At 40.4% G+C, this 24,953-nt stretch overlaps 1 protein-coding gene across 2 annotated transcripts in view; it reads right to left on the bottom strand.

The window, feature by feature from the left end:
- Positions 1 to 24,953, bottom strand: part of CALN1 (calneuron 1) — a 583,103-nt gene that overhangs the window by 203,452 nt on the left and 354,698 nt on the right. The gene's annotated exons all lie outside the window — the stretch shown is intronic.

The following is a 24,953-nucleotide window of genomic DNA, read 5'->3' as shown; positions in this document are numbered from 1 at the left end:
CATGCTTTATAAATCAATGCCATCTTCAAAAATAAGGAAATCACCTCAGGACAGCATTCAAGTCCCACTATGAGTTTTGCCACCTTTTGTTCCCCACAAAATGCCATCCTCTTTCAGAGTTCCCTTCCTCTGTACATCTAGGATGCCTTCCCCCACTTATCTACCTGGTGACTGCCATCTTGTTCTCTAAGATGGAGCTTAAATATCATGTTCTTTTTTCGTTTTCTTCCTGACACTTCCTCATCTCACTAGACAGACTGGCCAAACTTTCTTGTCTCTCCTACTAACTTAATGTGCATCCACCATAGAACATATCACACTGTATCTTAGTCACTGATTTGCATGCTTATCTCCCACGTGGACTGTGGGCTCTGTAAGGTCAGGGACCTACTCTGAAACTTCTTTGTATATCCCGCACCATGGTGGACACTCAGTATGTACCTATAGAATGAACGAATGCTGTCTCTTGCTTGTTTTTTCTTTGTTCATGTCAGCATCTATGGGATTTTTCATGCTAGCGCTAACACTGACCAAAAGATGGACCTGAGCCAACTCAGACAAAAGCAGACATTCAGGGTATCGTCCAAACTTCAATGACTTAGTGTGGCATTCTGCACCCTTAGGACTGCCCAAGAGGGTGTCTTCACCAAGAGCTCACAACATGTTGGCCCCAGCCGGTGAAGACAGCCCATGGGTCGACACACAAGTTCGCCAAAGTGCAGACCCTTAATCCACTCCCAGAGTGCAATTGCCTTTAAAGATCCCTCATTCAGAACTATTTCAAAAAGCCAAGCAGATGTCATCATGAAGATGTCAATAATTCAGATAAAACTTTCTAGAGGATAAAGGAGGCATGGAAAGTCAGTGGGAAAGGAAAAATTTAGCTACTAAGTGGGGTGGGGCATTCAGTGGACTACTGAGAAGGAATTGATTTATCTCTCACCATTCAACAAAATAAAAGGATCTAATATTTCACCATCACTAGTTACCATAAGAAAGTTAATTTAAGCAACAATGAATTAGTATCTTGCCTGTCAAATGAGTGAATATTTCTGAAAAGAATACTGCCCAGGACTGGCAGAGGTCCAGACAGGAGACAGGCTCCCTTCTGCATTCCACTCATCTGGATGTTGACTGGCAGTATTTTCAGATGCTGTAGCATGCTGGTTCTTTTTGAGATAATAACTTACTTTTAAAGAAAAAGACAAAGCAAGGAGATGATCTTAAATTAAGACCAAGATGTTTGCCTAAAGATAGTCATCCAGTATTTGTAAAAATGGAAAATTGGAAGCTGAAGAAAGATAATAGCCCAGTCTTCCTGGAATTCACACTGAGCTGGCTCCATGTGGCTCCAAATCTCAGACAAACACGCTTGTGACACACATGCACTAACCCTCTGTGTGTGTATTACATGCCACTCAGTTGGCTCCAACTCCTAGAGACCCTATGAATGAGTGATGTCCACAGGGACCTGTCCTCAACATCCCCACTCAGCTCCTGTAGACTCACACCCCTGGCTTCTTTTATGGAGTCAATCTATCTTGTACGTGGCCTTCCTCTTTTCCTGCTCACCGCAAATAACCCCTGCTAAGTATAGCTGGGACTAGAGGGCCAACAAGTCTCAGACTAAAATATGCATTCTCAGTAGAGACAGGATAACCCTCAATGAAGTGAAAGTGATTCTTAGGGGACAAAAACAATCTTAGATATTACAATAGTTTGTGGCCCTCCTGGGCTATAGTATGTAAACAGATACAAAGCATATCTGTGCTATTAAAATTTCATGGTGGTAACTAGGGAAATAGATGTCTTAAAAGGCTCCACCTGGGTGTGGGGCAGCTATTAAAACAAAAAGAAGAGGAAGAAGGTTGAGAAACACTGGACTAAAAGATGTCCCAAGTACTATGGTTCTCCTTCGCCAGGCCCACTCTGGAATGTCTCTGTTGGCAGTGGGCATTATCCAACTCTCTGTCACCATGTTCTAACAGTTCATGAAGGCTTAGCAGCTCAAGCACATGGGTAGTTTTTTATGAAGACCTCATGAAACCTGAACTTAAAATGTGTTCACCAGGCAGGGTCACTCAAGCTCATGGCCTCGGTGTAGTGGGCAGTGCTGTCTGTCAGCTGGGAGCCTAACAGGGGAGTGGGCACCAGGACATGGCAGCAAACCTGCTTCTCAGTGCCAGGGCAGCAGGTCTGTCTCTGAACAGTCTACCTTCCAGGTGAGAGGGGAGAGACTACCTAATTGTCAGAACCTCAACAGGGTGAAGGGAGGGCAGCAGAGTGAGACTGGTGCATTTCAAGGTTCCACACGGAACTCTGGTCAAAGTCATCAAGGAATGCTCATAGATGGTGCCTTGGCTGAAATCCCCAAACCCAATGCTGACAAGCAGAAATGATGCTTCAGAACTATATCCTGGCTTTGGCGAAATGGGCAGCTCATTCACAACTCAAATCCTTGGCTGAAGGGAAAGTGCTGGAGGAGAGCTGCTCAAGATCATGTGGGCAGTGCCAACTGCACTGCAGGAGTACAGGTGACTCAACAGAGACTGTCTGCTACTTGGAGGAGAGGTCTAGTTCATCACAGAATTTGCTTCTAGCTATTTAGCAGAGGACATTGGAACATGGGATTTTGTATTAGTCAAACTGTGACTTCCTTTGCCTTTTTAACTATCATTGAGCAAAGGGAGATTCCTGCAGGCCCACAGTTGGAGAACTAATCAGGTTGGGGACCCCTGTCTCTACCTCTCTCAGGATTTCTCAGCTCTGGTTCCTGAGTATGTGTGTACACAGCACATTTTCTGTAGACCTTCAGGAAATGAGGTCTCCTACTGCTAATATTCAGCTCGATACCAGTGCTACCAGCAGTACAAGATTCTATTCAGATGAAGTCTGAGGCAAAAGCTCTCTCCAGCAAACCCTAGTTTAACAGACAAACAGAATTGAGAAAATCAACAAGCTATCAATGCTGGTCTCACAAGACTAGTCCCTGTGTCCCCAACCCTTCTTTCCAACCATCTCAGGAGAACTAGACAATTAATATCTCAGAAAACATTTTTTCACTAAGTCCCTTATACAAAAACCATTCCCAGGCTGAGGCCAGGTCTGGGAAGCATGATGATGATCCAAATATCTGACATTTACTGAGCACTGACAATGTGCGGGGCATTGCTTAAAGAAATGTCCATACACAGATTCATCCTTAGTCTTCCAGCAACTGATTTTACAGATAAGAAAACAGAGGCACAGAGAGATTCAGTATCTTTCAGAAGCATGTACAGGGAGCAGACCCAGCAGCCTGCCTGTGCTTTTTCTGCTTCTCTGGAGGCCAGGTCATGGATGGGCTTTGGACCTCTTTTCCCTGATCTGTGTTCCCTGGAGGGGGGTGCTATGGCTGCCTGGAACCTAGAGGTAAGTAGAAATAGAAATTGCTCTCTCTGATCTAGCTGCTACATCTTAGATCAACCTCTAGAGGTGTTTCTTAATAATTTAAAAGACCAATAATAAGTGATAGGAAGTATTGATTTAATACTTGCTTTACGGCAGACACAAAGATTTTCATGTATTATCTTGTCTGATCCCAACCCAACACTATGAACGGGTTCTCCCCTTCCACATTTTACCAAAGATAAAACTTAGGCAGGAAAAGGTTAAAAGTAACTAGATCGGGATATCATCAAAATGGCGGCGTGAGGTGAGCCTCTGGAAATCTCCCCTGGAATTTATAACAAACTGAAAAATTATAACTCCACAAAGGACTCCCTGCACAGCACACAGAGAAGACGAAGAGTCTCACTACTGAATTCACCTAAAGGTGGGCAAATTGCGCGAGCCGGGAGGAGAAGGGAAGGGAGAAGTGCAGAGATGGAGCCCCGCAGGTGCAAGCCACAGACCTAGCTCAGTGCTCCAAGCTCACTGCATCCCAGAACTACCACAGCTGCAGGAGAGGGAAGAACTCAGACTGCTAGGGCTCCGTTTATGGCCAACAGAGCTGAGGGGACAGCAAATAACACGGCTGAAGCCAACGCTCACAGCAGAGACGTCGGAGCAAAGACTGATGGAAGAAGGGTGAAAACAGGGGTTTAAACCCTCACTGCCAAGCAGAGAACGGAAGCCTAATACGCTGAAACTAGCCGCCTCATCCTTACCCTCCCAGTGCTCACCCCGCCCCCACCTGCCCAGTGCTAGAAGCAGAACACTAGCAGTGTCAGATCAAAAGCCCAGAATATTAGCAGTTCTGAGAATTATGATCTGCAGATTCACAGATTGACAGCCCAACTAGTTCAGGCAAAGGGGAGGGAGCTGTAGAAGCAGGACCGGCTGTGGTGGTTGTCACCACCATTGCTCTGGGCCTCCTCTCACAACGCACACGACCCCTGTCCCCAACTATCTGGGAGGATCCCTGCTGGAGTAAACAGAGCTACTGAAACTCATGGCTCTAAATCTGGTGCAAAAAGAGCTTTGGAACTTCAAAAGCTCTCCACATACCGACAAGAACGGGGTGACCTATGACCCAGGTGAACTGTTAACAGAGGAGAAGCCTGTATTCCAGGCAATCCCACCATTGTGTGAGAAGCTGGTATAATGCAGAGAAAACATAACACTACAGTGTGAGAGAGAAAAAAAGCCTTCAGTTGGAGAGAAAATAAAGCATTCCACAAACAAGAACTGGAAAACAAAAGAAAGACCTCTTCCTATCAACCTGTTGCAGAACCCACTCCTGTAGATGTCTAAGAAGAGAAATAATAAATCATTAATTGCCATGAATAACCAAGGCAACAAGACAGCTCAAAAAGAAAATGAAAAGTCTCCAGAAAATGAACTTAAAGATATGAAAATATGTGATTTAAATGACAGAGAATTCAAGATTGCAGTTCTAAAAAAAACTCAATGAGATGCAAGAAAACACAGCAAGGCAGTTTAATAAACTCTTAAACACAATCAAAAAACAACAGGAACATTTTAAGAAAGAGATTGAATTAAAAAAAAAACACAAATAGAATTTCTGGAGATTAAGAAATCAAAGGAAGAAATTAAGAATGAAACAGCCAGCTTAGGTAGTAGAGTTGACCAGATAGAGGAAAGAATCAGTGACATCAAAGATAGAAACCTGGAAATTACACGGATGGAATGAAGAGACTTGAGACTTAAAAGAAATGAAAGAACTCTACAAGAACTCTCTGAATCCATCAGAAAGAGCAATGTAAGAATAATGGGCATACCAGAAGGAGAAGAAAGAGAGAAAAGAACAGAGAATATATTCAAACAAATCATCGAAAAGGACTTCCCAAACTGTGGAAAGAAATGGATCCTCGAATCCAAAAAGAAAATAGAACACCTAATTACCTCAATCATAGCAGGCCTTCTCAAAGGCACATTGCATTGAAGCTGTCTAAAAACAACAACAAAGAAAGAATCCTTAAGGCAGTCAGGGAAAAGAAGATGGTAACCTACAAAGGAAAGTCCATTAGATTATCCTCAGATTTTTCAGCAGAAACTTTACAAGCCAGGAGGGAGTAGAGCCAAATATTCAAACTATTGAAAGAGAGAAATTATGACACAAGAATAATATATCCAGCAAAGATATCCTTTAGATATCAATGAGGAATAAAGACCTTTCCAGACATACAGAAGCTGAGAGAATTTTCTAATACATGACTTGCACTACAAGAAATACTAAAGGAGGCTATTCGACCATCATCAACAGGGACAATTTGTGGCAACCAAATCATATAAAGGGGGAGAGTAAAGGCCTGAACTGGAATATGGGAATGGAGAAAGTTACCGTGCTGAAGAAAATGGAATACTCTAAATATCAAACTTTATTTTACATAAACATAAGGGTAACCACTCAAAAAAAAAAAAAAGCAGAACTAAAATATATACTGTAATAAATGAAGAAACAGAGGGAAACATCATACAATACCACCACATAGAAATAATAGACAACAACAAAGGAAAAAAACAATGGAGACATAGCCTTACCAAAAAACTAAAGATAGAATGACAGGAAATCCTCACATATCAATAATGACCCTAAATGTAAATGGACTGAACTCACCAATAAAAAAAAACAGAGTAGCAGATTGGATCAAAAAACTAAACCCAACCATATGCTGTCTCCAAGAGACACATCTCAGCTACAAGGACAAGCACAGACTCAAAGTGAAAGGGTAGAAATTGACACTCCAAGAAAATGGTACCCATAGAAAAATAGGTGTAGCCATAATGATATCAGATGAAACAGACTTCAGGGTGAAAAAGATAACAAGAGACAAAGATGGACATTTCATAATGGTAAAGGGGACTATAAAAAAAGAAGACATAACTGTCATCAATATTTATGCCCCCAATCAGGGAGCACCAAAATATCCCAAGCAACTACTAACAGAACTAAAGGGAAAAATTGACAAAAACACAATTATACTAGGGGACACAATTATATTAGGGGACTATCCATTGACAGCTATGGATAGATCATAAAAAAAAAAAAATAAATAACAAAACAGGATCTTTTTTTTTTTTTTTTTTTTTTATTAATTTTATTGGAGTGACAATTGTTAGTAAATTTACATAGATTTCAGGTGTACAATTCTGTATTACATCGTCTATAAATCCCATTGTGTGTTCACACCCAGAGTCAGTTCTCCTTCCATCACCATATATTTGAACCCCTTTACCCTCATCACCCACCCCCCACCCCCTTACCCTCTGGTAACCACTAAATTATTGTCTGTGTCTATGAGTTTTTGTTTCTCATTTGTTTGTCTTGTTCTTTTTGGTTTATATACCACATATCAGTGAAATCATAGGGTTCTCTGCTTTTTCTGTCTGACTTGTTTCACTTAGCATTATTCTCTCGAGATCAATCCATGTTGTCACAAATGTTCCTATATCATCTTTCCTTAACGCCGAATAGTATTCCATTGTGTATATGTACCACAACTTCTTTATCCATTCATCTATCGAAGGACATTTTGGTTGTTTCCATGTCTTGGCCACCGTAAACAAAGCTGCAATGAACATTGGTGTACACGTGTCTCTATAGAGAAATGCTTTTATATTTTTGGGGTAGATACCCAGGAAACGGATTGCTGGGTCATATGGTAATTCTATTCGTAATTTTTTGAGGAACCTCCACACTGCCTTCCATAGCGGCTGCACCAGTCTGCATTCCCACCAACAGTGTATGAGAGTTCCTTTTTCTCCACAGCCTCTCCAACACTTGTTACTATTTGTTTTGTTGATGAAAGCCATTCTGACTGGGGTGAGGTGATATCTCATTGTGGTTTTCATTTGCATTTCTCTGATGATTAGCGATGTTGAGCATTTTTTCATATGTCTATTTGCCATTTGTATATCCTCTTTGGAGAAATGTCTCTTCAGGTCCTCTGTCCATTTTTCAATTGGGTTGTTTGTTTTTTTGTTGTTGAGTTTCATGACTTCCTTGTATATTTTGGATATTAGCCCCTTATCAGAGGAACTGTTTGCGAAAATCTTCTCCCATTCAGTTGGTTGCCTCATTATTTTGTCAATAGTTTCTTTTGCTGTGCAGAAGCTTTTCAGTTTCATATAATCCCATTTGTTTATTTTAGTTTTTACTTCCATTGCCTTTGGAGTCAAATTCATAAAATGCTCTTTGAACCCAAGGTCCATAAGTTTAGTACCTATGTTTTCTTCAATGCAGTTTATTGTATCAGGTCTTATGCTTAAGTCTTTGATCCATTTTGAATTAATTTTGGTACATGGTGACAGATAGCAGTCCAGTTTCATTCTTTTGCACGTAGCTATCCAATTCTGCCAGCACCATTTATTGAAGAGGCTGTCTTTCGTCCATTGTATGTTTTTAGCTTCTTTGTCAAAAATTATCTGTCCATATTTATGTGGTTTTATTTCTGGGTTCTCAATTCTATTCCATTGGTCTATGTGTCTGTTTTTCCGCCAATACCAAGCTGTTTTGATTATTGTAGCCCTGTAGTACAAGGAAAAATCAGGGAGTGTGATACCTCCAGTATTGTTCTTTTTTTTTAATATTGCTTTGGCTATTCGGGGTCTTTTGTGGTTCCAAACAAATCTGATGATTTTGTGTTCTATTTCTTTAAAAAATGCCATTGGGATTTTAATGGGGATTGCATTAAATCTGTATATGGCTTTGGGTAATATGGCCATTTTAACTATGTTGATTCTTCCAATCCATGAGCACGGAATGTCTTTCCATTTCTTTGTGTCTTCTTCAATTTCTTTCAAAAATGTCTTATAGTTTTCAGCATATAAATCCTTCACATCCTTGGTTAAGTTTATTCCTAGGTATTTTATTCTTTTTGCTGCAATTGCAAAAGGAATTGTTTTTTCTATCTCTTTTTCTGAGATTTCATTGTTGGTATATAGGAAAGCAATGGACTTTTGTACGTTGATTTTGTAGCCAGCAACTTTACTGTATTCATTGATTGTTTCTAATAGCTTTTTGGTGGAGTCTTTAGGGTTTTCTATATATAGCATCATGTCATCTGCAAAGAGTGACAATTTAACTTCTTCATTCCCAATTTGGATGCCTTTTATTTCTTTCTCTTGCCTGATAGCTCTGGCGAGGACTTCCAACACTATGTTGAAAAGCAGAGGTGATAGGGGACAACCTTGTCGTGTTCCTGAACGTAGAGCAAAGGGCTTCAGCTTTTCACCATTAATTATGAGGTTAGCTGAGGGCTTGTCGTATATGGCCTTTATTATGTTGAGGTATTTTCCTTCTATACCAATTTTAGTAAGTGTTTTAATCATAAATGGATGTTGTATCTTATCAAATGCTTTTTCTGCATCAATTGATAGAATCATATGATTTTTGTCCTTTATTTTGTTTATGTGATGTATCACATTGATGGATTTGCGAATGTTGAACCATCCTTGTGCCCCGGGGATGAACCCCACTTGGTCGTGATGAATAATCTTTTTAATGCATTGTTGTATTCGATTTGCTAGAATTTTGTTTAGGATTTTAGCATCTGTATTCATCAGAGATATAGGTCTGTAGTTTTCTTTTTTTGTGTTGTCCTTACCAGGTTTTGGTATCAGGGTAATGTTGGCCTCATAAAATGAGTTAGGGAGTACTGACTCTTCTTCAATTTTTTGGAAGAGTTTGAGCAGGATTGGTATTAGATCCTCTTTGAAGGTTTGGTAGAATTCACTGGTGAAGCCATCTGGTCCAGGACTTTTGATTTTGGGAAGGTTTTTGATGACTGATTCAATTTCCTTACTGGTGATCGGCCTGTTAAGATTTTCCAGTTCTTCATGATTCAGCCTTGGAAGGCTATATGTTTCTAAGAACTTGTCCATTTCTTCTAAGTTATTAAATTTGGTGGCATATAGTCCTTCACAGTATTCTTGGATAATCCTTTGTATTTCTGTGGTGTCCGTGATAACTTCCCCTTTTTCATTTCTGATTTTGTTAATTAGTGTCTTCTCTCTTTTTATCTTAGTGAGTCTAGCCAAGGGTTTGTCGATTTTGTTAATCTTTTCAAAGAACCAGCTTTTTGTCACATTAATTTTTTCTATTGTCTTTTTGTTCTCTATTTCATTTAGTTCTGCTCTGATTTTTGTTATTTCCTTTCTTCTGCTGACCTTGGGTTTCGCTTGTTCTTCTTTTTCTAGTTTTTTAAGGTGTAACATGAGGTTATTTATTTGGGATTTTTCTTGTTTCTTGAGATAGGCCTGTAATGATATAAATTTCCCTCTTAAAACTGCTTTCGCGGCATCCCAAAAATTTTGGTAGGATGTATTTTCATTGTCATTTGTTTCTATGTATCTTTTGAGCTCTCCTCTAATTTCTTCTTTGACCCAGTCGTTCTTTAAAAGTATGTTGTTTAATCTCCATGTATTTGTGTTTTTTCCTGCTTTCTTTTTGCAGTTGATATCCAATTTCAAAGCTTTGTGATCAGAGAATATGCTTGGTATGATTTCAATCTTCTTAAATTTGCTGAGGCTGATTTTGTGTCCCAATATATGGTCTATCCTTGAGAATGTTCCATGTACACTAGAAAAGAATGTATAGTGTGATGCAAAACAGGATCTTTAAATGGCATATTAGATGAACTGGACATAATTGACATATATAGAGCACTTCATCCCAAAACATCAGACTATACATTCTTTTCGAGTGTACAAAGAACATTGTCAAGGATAGACCATATATTGGGACACAAAATCAGCCTCAGCAAATTTAAGAAGACTGAAATCATACCAAGCATATTCTCTGATCACCAGGCTTTGAAATTGGATATCAACTGCAAAAAGAAAGCAGGAAAAAAACACCAATACATGGAGATTAAACAACATACTTTTAAAGAACTACCAGGTCAAAGAAGAAATTAGAGGAGAGATCAAAAGATACATAGAAACAAATGACAATGAAAATACATCCTACCAAAATTTTTGGGATGCAGCGAAAGCAGTTTTAAGAGGGAAATTTATAGCATTATAAGCATATCTCAAGAAACAAGAAAAGTCCCAAATAAATAACCTCACGATACACCTTACAGAACTAGAAAAAGAAAAGCAAGTGAACCCAAGTCCAGCAGAAGAAAGGAAATAACAAAAATCAGAGCAGAAATAAATGAAACAGGGAACAAAAAGACAATAGAAAAAATTAAGGTGACAAAGAGCTGGTTCTTTGAAAAGATTAACAAAACTGACAACCCTTGGCTAGAATCACTAAGATAAAAAGAGAAAAGACACTAATTAACAAAATCAGAAATGAAAAAGGGGAAGTTATCTCGGACACCACAGAAACACAAAGGATCATCCAAGAATAATATGAAGGATTATATGCCACCAAATTCAATAACCCAGAAGAAATGGACAAGTTCTTAGAAACATATAGCCTTCCAAGGTGGAACCATGGAGAATTGGAAAATCTAAACAGACCGATCACCAGTAACGAAGTTGAATCAGTCATCCAAAACCTTCCCAAAAACAAAAGTCTGGGACCAGAAGGCTTCACTAGTGAATTCTACCAAACCTTCAAAGAGGATCTAATATCAATCCTGCTCAAACTCTTCCAAAAAATTGAAGAAGAGTCAGTAATCCCTAACCCATTTTATGAGGCCAGCATTACCCTGCTACCAAAACCTGGTAAGGACAACACAAAAAAAGAAAACTACAGACCACTATCTCTGATGAATACTGATGCAAAAATCCTACACAAAATTCTAGCAAATCAAATACAACAATGCATTAAAAAGATTATTCATCACAACCAAGTGGGGTTCAAACCCGGGGCACAAGAATGGTTCAACATCTGCAAATACATCAATGCAATACATCACATAAACAAAATAAAGGACAAAAATCATATGATTATATCAATTGATGAAGAAAAAGCATTTGACAAGATACAACATCCATTTATCATTAAAACATTTAATAAAATAGGTATAGAAGGAAAATACCTTAACATAATGAAGGCCATCTATGACAAGCCCTCAGCTAATCTCATAATTAATGGTGAAAAACTGAAGCCTTTTGCTCTACATTCAGGTACACGACAGGTCTGTTCCCTATCACCTGTGCTTTTCAACATAGTGTTGGAAGTCCTCGCCAGAGCTATCAGGCAAGAGAAAGAAATAAAAGGCATCCAAATTGGGAATGAAGAAGTTAAATTATCACTCTTTGAAGATGACATGATGCTATATATAGAAAACTCTAAAGACTCCACCAAAAAACTATTAGAAATAATCAACGAATATAGTAAAGTTGCTGGCTACAAAATCAACGTACAAAAGTCCATTGCATTCCTATATACTAACAATGAAATCTCAGAAAAAGAAATACAAAAACAATTCCTTTTGCAATTGTAGCAAAAAGAATAAAATACCTAGGAATAAACTTAACCAAGGATGTGAAGGACCTATATGCTGAAAACTATAAGACATTTTTGAAAGAAATTGAAGACGACACAAAGAAATGGAAAGACATTCTGTGTTCATGGATTGGAAGAATCAACAGAGTTAAAATGGCCATATTACCCAAAGCAATATACAGATTTAATGCAATCCCCATCAAAATCCCAATGGCAGTTTTTAAAGAAGTAGAACAAAAAATCATCAGATTTGTTTGGAACCACAAAAGACCCCGAATAGCCAAAGCAATCTTAAGAAAAAAGAACAATGCTGGAGGTATCACACTCCCTGAGTTTAGCTTGTACTACAGAGTAACAATAATCAAAATAGCATGGTATTGGCAGAAAAACAGACACATAGACCAATGGAATAGAATTGAGAACCCAGAAATAAAACCACATAAATATGGACAGATATTTTTCAATGAAGGAGCAAAAAACATACAATGGAGAAAAGATAGCCTCTTCAATAAAAGGTGCTATGAGAATTGGAAAGCCATATGCCAAGGAATGAAACTGGACTGCTATGTGTCACGAACTACCAAAATTAATTCAAAATGGATCAAAGACTTAAGCATAAGACCTGAAACATTAAACTGCATAGAAGAAAATATAGGTTGACATGGAAACTAAACTTATGGACCTTGGATTCAAAGAGCATTTTATGAATTTGACTCCAAAGGCAAGGGAATAAAAGCTAAAATAAATGAATGGGACTATATCAAACTTAAAAGCTTCTGCACAGCAAAAGAAACCATCGACAAAATAAAGAGGCAACCAACTGAATGGGAGAAGATTTTTGCAAGCAGTGCCTCCAATAAGGGGTTAATATCCAAAATATACAAGGAACACATGAGACTCAACAACAAAAAAACAAACAACCCAATTGAAAAATGGGTAGAGGACCTGAAGAGACATTTCTCCAAAGAGGATATACATATGGCAAATAGACATATGAAAAAATGTCAACATCACTAATCGTCAGAGAGATCAAATAAAAACCACAATGAGATATCACCTCACCCCAGTCAGAATGGCTTTCATCAACAAGACAAATAGTAACAAGTGTTGGAGAGGCTGTGGAGAAAAAGGAACCCTCATACACTGTTGGTGGGAATGCAGACTGGTGCAGCCGCTATGGAAGGCAGTGTGGAGGTTCCTCAAAAAATTACGAATAGAATTACCATATGACCCAGCAATCCGTTTCCTGGGTATCTACCCAAAAAATCTCAACACATTTATCCATAAAGACATGTGTGCTCCAATGTTCATTGCAGCTTTGCTTACGGTGGCCAAGGCATAGAAACAACCAAAATGTCCTTCGATAGATGAATGGATAAAGAAGTTGTGGTATATATACACAATGGAATACTATTCGGCGGTAAGGAAAGATGAAATAGGACCATTTGTGAAAACATGGATGGATCTTGAGATTATAATGCTAACAAGCAAAATAAGTCTGGCGGAAAAAGCAGAAAGCCATATCATTTTACTGATATGTAGTATATAAACCTAAAACAACAAAAGAACAAGACAAACAAATGAGAAACAAAAACTCATAGACAGAGACAATAGTTTAGTGGTTACCAGAGGGTAAGGGGGTGGGGGGAGGGAGATGAGGGTAAAGGGGATCAAATATATGGTGATGGAAGGAGAACTGACTATGGGTGGTGAACACACAATGGGATTTATAGATGATGTAATACAGAATTGTACACCTGAAATCTAGGTCACTTTACTAACAGTTGTCACCCCAATAAACTTTAATTTTTAAACAAAGTAACCAGATCAAGACCATCCAGCTAGGATGTGCCAGCTCTGACTCAGCTGGAAACCCTGATACTAACCTCCACGTTGCACTCCCCACCCCACCTGTGGGTCAGAGACCCCAAGTAAGTCCTGGCATAGGTTTGTATATCTTTTCGAAGCTTCAGAGTAGAATGTGTTTTTCTACATGGACATTTAGGAAGGAATTTAGTGGTAAATTAGAAGAGCTGTCCTTCCGGGGTTTTAATGCAAAAGACCATTGTCTGAAAGCCATTGATTTGTTCCCCAAATTTCCATTTTGCCTGAAGTTGGGGTCTGAGTAATTCTCCTTGGATGGTCAATTCTCAGTGGACACGCATCTCTCACATACAACCCCCAGGCATCCTGAACCTCTTCCACCTAAAAGAATTGGTCTAATGAAGGAGCCCTGCCCAGGCCTGGCAAGGTGACATCAGAGTGCCATTCTGTATTCACGTGCTCCCAAAGACAACGGTGGGCTTCTTCCCAGACCCACCGCCTTTCACAGAATGCAATAGACTCTGAAAACAAAAATTCCATTTGGTTAAATTGTTTTACCAATCTTGAACAAGCAAGTAACTGCAGAATGAAAGACTGGAATTCATTCCTAGCAGGCTTCATTCTCCTTCCCCCAGCCTCCCAGTACCATCACCCACTTAGTAGGAAGTGCAGGGAGCTAACCTGCTAAGGACTGCATTTTGTTGCTTCCTACTGCTGTGTAAATCAAAGTAATGAACTTGAACTAGGGCAGGAAGCTGCGGAATGCCAGGACTGTACAACATTCATTAAGACCAAGCAGCTCAAATTTCACAGAGGTAAAATAATAACAAAAAAACCCTGCAAAATAAAAAGAAAGAACATACAGAAAAAAAGATGGGCTCTGATAGGGTAACAAGGACACAGTTTAGGAGGAAGAAAAAAATGTCTGAGACTCCATTCAAATATATTAGCCGTATTCCAAAAGCACACCTACAAGGAAGGCACAGGGCAGTGGGCCATGTACTGTGGGAGATCAAGGATATGAATAAAGCACAAGCTTACCCTCCAGGAGCCTGCAAGGCAGGACGAAGTGGGAGCCAAAGCTTCAATTAGGAAATTCTCCATGGTTTGGCAATGAGCCTCTAAGGGGAACAAGGGTTCTAGCAAGCTGAGATGGGAGATGAGGCGAGCAGCTGGAGCACTAGAGGGGACACCAGGAAGGATGGAGGATGGCTGCAAGCAGTGCCCACCCTCCCTTCATGCTGGAGTGAGGTTCCTGTGGGATGAGTCTCTGCTTGTCTTTGATCTAGAATCAGTGGGAAGTGTCCATGTCTGGGTGAGAACATCAGAGTTGCTTACGAAACATCAGCTGGTCTCAGGGCATAGGCTGGACGGGAGAGGCAGAGGGGCCCAGGAAGTGGTGTTGAGTTAACAACAGGAGAGGAAGGCCAGGCTGGAGGAGAGGGAGTGGGAAAGATGAATCCAGGGAACTGACAAGACTTGGCACCTGACCGGAAGGACAGGGAGAAGGAAGAAGCAACGGTGACTCTGAGGTTTGAGTCTGGGAACTACTTAGGAACAAAGGAGAAGTCAGGAAGAGCTTGTACTTGGGAAACACTGGTTTTAAGGTGCTGGCAGAATGGGAGAGTGCGGGGAGTGACTAGCAGTGACAAATGTGGACGTAAAAGTCTTCAGGACCTATGCAAAGATCCCTAAGATCTTCAAGATAGATTCTCAGGTAAACAAAAGCCAGGTACAGAACTGCATTACAGTGTGCTACAATTTGGTTTAAACTGAAGGTCAAGGAGAAAATATATACCTATTTTCTTGAATAAATATTTTCATAAAAGTATCTGGAGGTATACCGCCCAAAAAACTAATAATAGTTAATGGTTCGTTCGTGGGTAAGTCTAGGCAGGTAGGGTACAGGAATGAGCCTTCCCCCTACATATCTTTTTATACTTTTTGATTTTTGAACCATGTCACAAACTACCGATTCAAAAATAGATACTTTACCTTTTAAAAGTAAACAATGAATTCAGTCTTTAGTATCCACCTGGATGAACTCATCACGAACAGTAGGAGAGGGAAAGAAGAAGGGAAGCCAAGACCAAGGAGGGCCTTGGGACTGCTGCTGGTGTGCTCTAGGCTCCACAGGGTGAAGGCACTAACAACCTTCTCACAGTCCCTCTTCAACTCCCCTGTCTCATGGTCTCTTCTGGCTCTGGGGGAAGCACTGGGCTGGTCCCATCGCTTTGCTATTGATTCTCAAGGAATCAAAATTCCTGTCCAGGCTACTCAGCACATAACTCCAGACCTCCTTTAGCTGGAAACGTTTTCTCTCCTTCGACTTGGACCTGAGCCAGGCTAGTGACCTGGAACGAGCAAGAGGAGATCAGTTTCTTCAGGCTTTCCCAGGTCCGCCCCCTTCTTCATTCTCCAGCTGTGGTTTCTGGCCGCACCTAAGGCTTGGGAGATGGCTGTAGCTCCTCCAAGTGGGTGGGCTATGCCTCTACCCCCCGCCACCCACACCCCATTAGCTTCTTGTGATTCCCCCTCCTGGACCCCTAGGCTTCTGGTGGTATCTCCCTCCACTGGGGTGTTATCAACCTTCTAGGTGATCCTAAACTCCAAACTGGATCCTCCTTTGCCCCATGTGTCACTGAAAGATAGCTCTTTCCAAGGGACCCCTGGCCCTTTCTACTTGGCTACAAAAGAAAGCGGCAGCTCCAGCTCCAGCTCCAATTCCGGACCTTCAGGTAGTTCACAGGTGGTACAAACACCAGCCCCTATGTACTTTACACTCCAGCAAACAAAGATTAGTCTCTACAAATGGTTCGTTGGAAATACCTTCACCTCAAACTGAATGAGAAACACCCCTTCCCCACTGCAAGGACGTTAGGGAAAACTCAAAACCCACCACCAGCTCCCTCCAATGAAATTCTTTTGTCTAATGCTTCAATTTCTTATAAAGTGTTAGGGACTGCACTGTGTCTCATCTTCTGCCTACCCCCGCCCCCAATTCATAGGTTGAAGCCCTAATCCCAAATGTGACTATATTGGGAGACAGGGCATTTAAGGAGATAATTAAGGTTAAATGAGGTCATAAAGGTAGGTCCTAATCCAACAGGACTGGGGTCTTTTTAAGAGGAGATACAAGGAGTACATCCACAGTGCAAGGCCAGGTGAGGACACAGATAGAGCAGCATTGCAAGCCAGGAAGAGGGTCACTAGAAACCAGCTCTGCTTGCACTTGATCTTGGACTTCCAGCCCCTAGAACTAAGAGAAATTAATTCCTGTTGTTTAAGCCACCCAGTCTGTGGTATGTTGTTATAGCGGCCCGAGCTAACTAACATAAGGTAGGGAAGAAGAATGGGCTCTTAAGAAACTCAGCACTCATTGTATTGTATTGCTCCTGCACTTTAGGGACTAAAATTGAGACACAGGAATGCCATCTTGATATCCTGTTACACTCTATGTAAGAGGCAGGAGGGGAAGGGCCTAGGAAGGAAGAGTCTGAGAGGAGAACCAAGAAATACAGAGGGTACCCTAAATGTAAGACAGACCTTCCATAAGGGGCAGGTACCAGCTAGTCTCCAGTAATGTTACATATCACAGAGGGCCAAGTAGGATAACTGAGAAATGGACACTGTATAGCTGATTACTGAACCTGGGGTTGGTGGTGGCCAAAACCATGCCCTTGCCCTGACAGCAGCGCCTGAAGTTTTACAGAGAAGGGGCTCAGAAGCAGCAGCTACGTTAGAAGGGGACCTCAGCTTTTCAGGTGGGATATACAAGGTGTGATCAAACGATACGGTGAATGTTTAAATTTCAAAAAATTAATACAATAAAAGACACATTGCCATTATTCCCCCTCAAAATACTTCCCCTTGCTTTGAACACACTTATCCCATCATTCTCACCACTTTCTGAAGCATTTTTGGCATTTGGGAAGTGCTCTTTCGTGAGTCTTTAGTTGCGCTGTCATAGCTGCCTTGATGTCCTGAATCGTTTTGACTTTGGGAAAGAGCCATACATCGCATGGTGCCAGATCCGGTGAATAAGATGGATGAGGACAGAAATTGCCACGTATCAGAAGTGATGTGTGACACGGAGCATTGTCATGATGGAAGATGATTTAGGGCACACTTTAAAACACACCTTCTCTCAACCGTAGCTCACACCCCACTGACTGCACCAAACAGGTTGAAACTTGTCACACACTGTTACTAAGGTTCGACAAGCTGCTTCCCATGTTGAAGATTCCTGCCTTTACATTGAATGGCAGCAGCATTCACCATATTTTGTGATCACAATAGAAAGGGTCTGTGTCACACATTGCTTCTGCTATGGCGATTTCTATCAATAAACATTATGGTGGGTCTCATCCACCTTATTCACTGTATGTAGTACCTTGTGATTTCTGGCTGTTCCCCAAAGTCAAAATGACCATGAAAGAAATGTTTTGAATCAATTTAGGACACTGAGGCAGTCACAACTGAAGACATTCACGAAAGACGACTTCCAGAACTGCTTCGGCAAGTGGCAAGAACGATGGAATAAGTGTGTTTGAAGCGAGAGGGAGAATTTTGAGGGGGATTAATGGCAATGTGTCTTTTACTGTAATACACTTTTTAAAATTTAAAAATTTACTGTATTGTTTGATCATACCTCGTATTGGAGAAATCTCAAAACCCACCCCCAAATTCAATGGTTTGCTGAGAGTACTCCTAGGACAGCACACAGTCCTATGAACAGCTATGACTTGTTACTGTGAAAGAATATAAAGCACAGTCACTAAAGGGGAAAGACACATGGGGCAAAGTCTGGAGGAAACCAGACACAAGCTTCCAGAATCCTCTCCCAGTTGAGTCAACAGTACTCGCCTCATCCCCCCCACAATGAGTAGTGGCAACATATGTGAAATCCTGTCGACCAAGAAAGCTCCTTAGAGTCCCAGTGTCCCAGGTGTTGATTGGGGACTCTCATGTAGGCACTCTGTGCCTGGCAGGTATAAAAATTCAAGACGTCAAGAAGGAAAGCCGTTGCAAATACAACCCCATTGTATTTGCAAACAGTTTAGGCAGAATGTGCCTCTCTTATCAGTTCTAGGAATAATGAAAACCCTCCAAAATCTACTTTCCAAGATGCCAGCCAAGGACTAAACCTTGCAAGCAGGACTCTCTAAGGATAGCCTACTGTGTTAACATTTTTTCCGCACACATCTCCACCCTCATTCTAAGTTCCTGAGTCATTGAGCCAAGGCCACAGAAATTTATCGAAATTAACATTTCCACCTAGAAAAGAAAGAGACACATGGCTTCTTATGGTTCAGAGATGTTGCAGCTAATGGAGACACAAAGTAGGGTCTTTCTAGATCTGCGATGCCTAACTGTGTAGCACCATGGTTTGGCCGTTGTTCTGAAAGGACCAGCACAGTCTTATCTTCCTCTACTTCTCTTCATATTGTTTTATATCCATCAAGCTCTCCTAGTTCCTGAACTGCCCCATTCGCCCCCATCGGTAAAAGCAGAACAGAGTTCCAAACAACCTAGAGCAGTGCTCCTGCCTCTGGCAACCCAGCATTCTGGAAAGCCCATTTCCCATGACAGCCGCACACCAAGGACAAAGTTTTTACATGTATAGAAATAGGAAAAATGTTTTCATTTACACTTTACATTTGAATAGGAGGTATCAACTGACATAACAGCATAAGAAAACCAAGGAGTAGCAGGGGTGAAGGTGGGGTTGGTGGAGGCTGGTGGCACCTCCTAGTGTGGTCACTGCTCTCTCTCGACTCTCTTCCTCAAAGAATTGTTGGGTAATCAGATAGGGTTGGCTCTTAGGATATATTCAGAGTTCATGGTCACAGGTGGAGCCCATACCCTGGTGGTGTTTCTTATCTATGTTTCATCCTGGCTTGGTATCCTCTGAGTAAGCCCAGCAATCCTACCTCCTCTCTTCTTTTCTGCATGGGAATACATACCCTGATCAGCACTGAATAGGAAGGGCTCTTTATTTCTCATTCTGATTGCTCTCATGCACATGCCTCTCGGAGCCACACGGAACATAAATTGTCAGGACAAGACAGACCAGGCATCTGACCAGCATCAAACTCACCTTGTGCGCCAGTGGATATAAAGTCATTTCTACCATCACAGAATAGTTCTGGCTTAAAAGTTCTAATCTGAAATATGTTAGAGAGTGACTCCATTTTGAGAAAATAGATACAATGACTGCAGAATAATCTTGAGTTCAGGATTAAGAAAAACAAAGAAGAATTTCTAATCTGTCTTTACTCAACTTCCTGTTAAAGAATCTATGAAACAAGAAAAAGACAAAACCTCATAAAAGTTTTAAGAGCTAAAGACAGCCATCAATCACTTAAAAAAATCTGGGGAAATGTTTGCTAACCACAGCTACAGAGAAGTAGATGGAGAAATAAAACTGGTGATGTCTACAGGCTGTACTTTCAGAAAGGGAATGGCAGCACCTGCCAGGAAGTGGTAGGAAAAAGCATGAGCATCATACTTGGTCCACTGGAGCTTGGAGACCTAGACTCTGCAAAACTTAGAAAGCCAAGCAACCAGCTCCTGAGCAGCTGTGCTAGGGTTGCTGGGAAATCTAGCACCTTGTCCCCCTCTCTTGTCATCCCTTTCCTCTCTCTCCTGGTGGCCCCCATTCAACCTCCACTCGTGAGCATGGCCCCAGCACATCACATAGGCAGAAGTCCCAGCATTGGCCAGCATTGCACAGCATGTGGGATCTGCAGGCTCCAGTCTCCTCCTCTGGGGTGCTGTAAGCAGGAAGAAGACAGTAGGAACCTAGAGTGCAGTAAGTATTGGGGGTTGTCAGCATTATTTTTATATACTGCTTCTTCATCACATTCTTAACCATAAATTCTTCTCAGATTTAGAGAACTGGTGAGTGGAAGAAGGAAAAAATCAAACTCTGACCAGCACTCTTTCACTTAGTACTTGCTAGATACCAGTACGGCACTAAGTACTTCAACTACACAACTGGAGCATTCTGAACCCCAACTGGGGAAAGAAGGTGATCAGAGACACCCACATATGCTGACCGTGGCCAGTGCTGGGAACCAATTCTCCATGTTACAAACCGAAAATTAAGGAAAAACAAATAGGGATTAGCCCAAAAGAGAAGAGAGACATTATCCTGAATACCCAAAGAAAAATAGTTATTTCTGAAAATTATTCACTATTAGAAAGAGAAGAAATCTTAAGGAAAAACTGCTTTGTAGTCTGAGTATGATAAATGAAAATGGCCCTCTACAAACAAAAGTTTTACAGACATCTGAAGATGAAGAAAGAAGCCAAGAAGCTGAAACATGAGTGGAAGGAAGAGCGACCTGACTTCAGTGAAGAGAAAATGCAAGGACACTCACAATGCACTAGCAAGTCAAGGTTTACCTGGGGTCCAGTGGTAGGGAATTGCAACTTCTTACTCAAATCTAAAAATATTTACCCAAACCCACTGGGCTACCCATGGAGATGCTTGTTGAACATGGAGGACATTAGCTCCATCCTGGAAATCAGAATTCAGTCGGGAAGAGAAACAAGCAAGGAATCACAAGTGTGTGTGTGCTATAAAACGAAGTGTGGCAGAACCAAAATGCAGGAAAACCTGACATCCCCTATGACAGTGGTTTCCAAGGTGGGAGCAAGGCAAGGATGCTCACGAACATTCACTGTGGTGCCAGAAAAAACATTACAAGCTCCATCATATCCATTTGTATTCATCCTTTTAATTTCTATTTTTGGGAGATATGTTATAAGGTCTAGAATATATTAGTAGAGTAGTGCCTGTGTATAACACAATAAAGAAATAACAGGGATGAACAGAGTACCGAAAAAAGAGGTCATTCTGTATTGGAAAAGCCGAAATCTGCACATTCCGAATTTTCTACTTATATATTTCTACTTAGTGTACTCCTCTGTATGTTACTTAAAAGTAGTGTATTAGTATATTAATTTTATGTATGCAAACATAAAATTTGCCTACACAAAAATTTGCAAACACAAAATTTGCAAACACAAAAATTTTCCAAATTATATTTGGAAAATATAATATCATATTATGTGAGGGAAAAGCAATTGTAGTTGCAGAAATTAGTAGCAGTAGCAGCAGAAACAACCATATGAGCAACCTACAGCCCTAATTCATTCTAAATAAAGATAGAGGGAAATAAGAGAGAAAGTAAATGGAGATAAAGAAGCTAATAGAGATGAAACACAGAAATGGACACAAATTTCACATGGAAGAAAAACACAGGTATCCAAGATTACTTACAGTTACAATCATAAGACACTTTCCTAAGCTGAGAGAGTGACGTCTTTACTACCAGTCAATAACTGATTAAATAGGCAACATGGCACTTATTGTGACCAAATATAGGCCAGGCACACTGCTAGGATATCTTATTTAAGGATCCTCATTTGCTTCTTATAACAACACTAAGAGGTAGAGATTGATGTCCCCATTTTACTATGGCATAGAGGAGATTCAGACATTAGGTCACCTGTACATTAATTGTAACAAAACCCAGATTTGAACCCAGTTTGATGTTGACTCCACAACATTTACTCTTTCCATTAGGCCATTGTGATATTGTGATTTATAGTAAGAAATATGTATTTGGTTTTCATCCAGTCCCTGGCAGAGCTCTGAAAACACTTGGAATTTCCTAAGTGATGAGAGCAATAAAGGTGTCTTTTGTTATGTCAATGAGGTGACTTTTGGGATATACCTAAGGTTTTGTCTGGTTGCCATAGGAACCAACCATGTGATTAGAGGGTCTGAACTTTCAGTCCCATTCCACTGACCTCCAAGAAGGATAGAGGGGCTGCAGGTTGGATCAATCACCAACGGGCTATCATACCTATGTAATGAAGCCTCCATAAAAACCCAAAAGGACAGGATTCAGAAAGCTTCTGAGTTGGTGAACACATGGAGATTTGAGCAGAGTGGCATGCCCAGAGAGCATAGAAGCTTAGCACCCTTTCCCACATCTTACTCTGTGAATCTCTCCCATGAGACTCTTCCAAAGTTATATCCTTTTATAATAAATTGGCATTCTAGTAAGTAAAATGGTTCTCTGAATTCTGTGAGCTTCTCTAACAAATTAATCAAACTCAAGGAGGGGGTTGTGGGACCCTCCAGTCTATAGCCAGCCAGTCAGATGTCCAGGACTTGCAATTGGCATCCGAAGTGGGAGCAGTCTTGTGGGACTGAGCCATTAACCTGTGGAATTGAGTTGAGCCATTAACCTGTGGACACCAGCTGGTGCCAGAGAATTGCTTGGTGTGCAGGAAAAAAACACATACTAGAATTGGTACCAGAATTGGAGCCATGTATCCTAAGATGATAATTTAAGTAATATAATTGCAATAGCTAAAATTATCAGCCATATACTGAATGCTGTGGCAAAGACTACACCTCTCAAAATATTCATGCAACATTTATAAATGTAGGTTTATATGCAAGGTTACAGAGAGAATGTCAACTAATTCTTCAGAGCTGAAATTAACAGGCCACATTCTCCTACTTATACCCAAAGAAACAAGGACTTAACAGTAAACACTTAAGCAAAAATCCCTAAACCTCTCTGTAGTTGCAAAACACTCTCCTGATCAATGAATAATACAAATTTGAGGTAAATGTCAAAGAAAATGACAATAAGAAAATTACATATCTCCAATATGTAGGTATTAATGAAAGCTGTTCTCAGAGGTAAATTCAAAGTATTGAAGATAATTTTCATTATTTTTAAAAATTAGGGAGGAAAAGGAAAGAAAATATTCAAAGTAAAACTTAGAAAAGAAGACATAGAGATAATAGGGGTAATGATATAATAAAATCAGGGTAAGAGCAGAATTAATTAATTGGGACATACACAAACAGTATGGTAACCATTGTCTTAAAAAGAGTGAAATCTTTGAAAAAATTATATATGTTACCGGCATATCGAATCTAGAAAGACTCAAAATTACAAGTGAGAAAAGATATAGCAACAAATATAGAAGAAATAAAAATTATGAAATACTTGGTATAACTGAAAGCTAATACATTTTTAAAATTTTGTAAAACTACTGCTTTTATTGAAAATGAACAATTTATCATTACTTAAGAAAAGTTACAAGAGCAATGGAATAAGATTTAAGTTGAAAAGCAATCTTTAAAAAATACCTGAAAAGCTTCTCAAATAGGAAAAAAATCATACTGAGTTTTTTCATGTTTTTGAGAAACAGATACTCCTCATGTTACATAAACTGTTTCAAGATGATGAAAAAGAGAAAAAGTCAATATAACTCTGATACCAAAATAAGCAAAAGGAAAACAACTGTCGAACCTCATGGCTACATGCAAGAATCCTAAAGCCTGAACTGGAAAATATCGATGAAAACATACTACTAAAAGCAGAGCCTATCATAACCAAGTACAGATATTTCAGGACTTGAGCACAATTAAATATTAGGAAAATCAATTAATATGACAAATAAATCAATAGGTACCATTTAAAAAGTGATCTCTATGGATATTGCAAAGGAGCTTAATAAAGTATGGTATTCCTTCAGGACTTTTTTTTAACCGGGAAAAGAATAGTAGTTCCTTGAGAAACTAATAATACTTCCTTGAAAAACTTGAGAAAATAGTTCCTTGATCTACCGCAAGACAAGAGCAGATCTCGCCATACGAGGAGGAATGCCCATTCAGATAAGCAAGACCCAGGAAGCTTGATATCACTTGTATTGAATGTGTTCTCAACATGCTGATGGTATTACAATGTGAAAGAGGTGAGAAATAAGTCCACAGGCATGGAGAAGACAAGACAATCTCTATTCCTAAGCAGTGTTATTGTGTGTCTAGGAAAAACAAATGACACAACTGTATTTCTGGGAATTTAGGAACAGCAGCAAACATTTTTTAAAAATCAATAGTTTTCTTGTGTGGCAGCAATAACCCTTTAGAAAATGTAACAGAAGGGCCAAGGGACTTCTGAGCAGGTAGCAGCAGGACCCCCCTTTCTCCCCCCTGCCCCAGCCCTTGGCAAGTCCCCTGTGCAGTGGGCACAGGCCCGGCAGGCAGGGCTCCTGGAGAAGCTAGAGGGAGGCTGGGGAGCTTCTGCACCCTGAGGCCAACAGAAAGGGAGCCTGCCTCACCTGTCCACATGAGCAGGCCTATGGGGCGGTTCCTGACCTCACGGACACACCAACACCTGTGAAAACCTGCTCTGTTGGGCTGGGGAGACCCCAGGCAGAGAAGGCTTCCTCCTGCAGCCTC

This window comes from Rhinolophus hipposideros (genome assembly GCF_964194185.1).
Source record: "Rhinolophus hipposideros genome assembly, chromosome: 7".
Lineage (NCBI taxonomy): Eukaryota > Metazoa > Chordata > Mammalia > Chiroptera > Rhinolophidae > Rhinolophus > Rhinolophus hipposideros.
Note: the sequence above shows the minus strand (reverse complement) of the source record. Positions and strands in the feature narration are given on the sequence as shown.